Source organism: Primulina tabacum, chromosome 6 (genome assembly GCF_025594145.1).
Source record: "Primulina tabacum isolate GXHZ01 chromosome 6, ASM2559414v2, whole genome shotgun sequence".
In the NCBI taxonomy this organism is placed as follows: Eukaryota; Viridiplantae; Streptophyta; class Magnoliopsida; order Lamiales; family Gesneriaceae; genus Primulina; species Primulina tabacum.
The window spans coordinates 12,127,383-12,129,979 of NC_134555.1; positions in this window are offsets into that span (position 1 = coordinate 12,127,383).

A 2,597-nucleotide genomic window follows, 5' to 3' on the forward strand; every position below is an offset into this window, starting at 1 on the left:
CCCCCTTTTTATGATCAAAAAACTTGGATAAACAATCAATTCGACTAACATATTTCTCCCCCTTTTTGTGTGAATCAAAAAGTCATATTTTCAAAACATTTTAAACAAAATTTTCTCCCCCTCAATATTTAAAAATAATAACTCCATTAAAATTACAATGAGTTCTCCCCCTATATTTTTGAAATTTTGAAAATTATAAAAGAAGAAGGATAACTAACCAATTTTCTCCATGGCTCATTTTCTGCTGCAGCACATATGCTCTGCCTTCAACGAATAAACTGTATTTTCTCGTGCATAATTAGGCTGCAAATTTTATACCGTTGTAAACCTCTATGAGTCTAGTTTGCAACGCAAAAAACGGTTCATCATTTGGACACTCGAGCAAGGAGATATGCCATTTTTCCTACGGTCGCTGCAGCTGCGCGAAAATTCAATTTTGCATATATATGTGTAAAAAATCTGAAATTTTCGAATTTTAAACATCAAAATCAGTTTCAATGTTCTTTCAAGAACACCTGCTCTGATACCAATTGTTGGGATCGATTAGGGGGGTAATCGTTGAGCTACAATAGCTCGGTTCTTGAAATATTGAACACCGATGAATTAAATCGAGTTTGGTTAAAAACCAAGCGAAAGATACTCGAAATAATCCTTCGTAGAAACCGATTAAATATTTTGTTAACCATTTAAAATATATGCAGGTTGAATGAGTAAAAATATTCAGTTGAAGCATTTTATCAAACACTTGATATGCAACATTTTGGTATTTGGAATAACACATAAAATGCTTCAACAATGCTTCTTTAAAACTATGAAAATGATGAGTAAATGCAATAAACAAATAGACACGAATTTGTTTATGGATGTTCGGAGATTTCAAACACTCCTACGTCACCCCTTCTTCCCCTTGGGAAGGATCCACTAGAAGACTTTGATTTATACAACTACTTGTACAAACCCATTCCAGAAGGGCAGCACCCAACTAGAACTCCTAGCACTCAAGATTGTAGGCAGCACCTCACAATCAACATATTGTTTAATGTCTCATATGCAAAGACTACATACACAAGTTTATTGTCTTTGTGCAAGACTCACTCAACTAATCTTTGAAGTTCAACTCTCTTGTATATGTGTGAGTGATTGTGTGTGAGGAATTTATCATTTACAATGTATATCTCAAATGTATCCTCACACAAGGGCTTGTGTTCTCAACTAGCTGATATCTTCATGCTAACTGCCCATGCTTTGAATCCACTTGAAAAGCTGTTGTTTGATCTTCAATATATTGTATTTATAGGCTCCAACACTGATATATACGTTAGACACAAGAATATGACTGTTGGAAAGTTTCTGTACTGTTTCTCGAATTGCAACGGTCAAATTCGTCTTGCTGGACATTTTCTCGACTGGTTAACTCTAGTCAACTGGTCAACTCAACTGGTCAATCAGTTCAACTGGTTCAGTTGGACTGGTTCAACTGGTCTTCGGCTGGTCTGGTTCAGTTTCAGCTGGTTCAGTTCAGCTGGTCTGGTTCAACTGGTCTTCAGCTGGTCTGGTTCAGTTTCAGTTGGTCAGCAGCTGGTTCATTTCAGTTGGTTGGTCAGCTGATCAGCAGTTGGTTCAGTTTCAGCTAGTGTGCTGAAATCAGCCTAGCTGATTTCAGTTTGTGCAGAACCAGTAACTTCATCGTCATTTATCAGCATCTTAAGCTTTGATTCAGACTTTGACTTCTGATGATAATTTGTAGATCATTGTCTTATCTTTCCAACGCATACTGAATCGCTTCATTTCGATAATCGAGCTGAGAGATATGACCAAAATACCGCAGCTGCTCAAACTCAACTGATTGCTATTTTCGTGTGATCAGTTCGGTAATTGAGCGATCAGTTAGACCATGATAACATCCGATTTTGCCCAACTGATGTGAAATACGACTTGTTCCAAATTGAGTTTTCTAATCAGTCCAGTTGGAGGATTGTCATTTGGATAACCCAGTTGAGAGATATCATCAAAATACCAAAGCTCGCCAAAAATTCAGTTTGTGCAAAATTCAGTTTCAGCTTGCTTCTTGTGTTTGCAACTTCACACTTGAGTAAATATGTTAGAAACACGATAACAAGTTTTGTTAACATCAAAATCAAGATTGCGAACTTGAAAAGTTCCAACATAATCTTTAATAACGATTTTCCAGAGCTACGACAACGGTTTTTCCCCGTTGTCTTTAGACGTCTACGACAACGGTTTTTCACCGTTTTATTCGAACGCACTCTTTAACCACAATGCCTTTAACAACGGTTTTACAAGACCTACGACAACGGTTTTTCACCGTTGTCTTTAGACGTCTACGACAACGGTTTTTCACCGCGGTATTTGAGCGCACCCTTTAACCACAGGGCCTTTAACAATGGTTTTACAAGACCTACGACAACGATTTTTCAACGTTGTCTTTGGCCTTTTTTTGTAGTGACTATTTCTACTTCCTTCCACGCTTATGGAGATCTAAGCTTTCCTGTTTTCGAAAAACTTTTTAGTGCTTGTTGGGTTTCTTGTGCTAATGTTTTTCCCCACGTGTAGCTCGTGATTCTATCTTCCTGAAA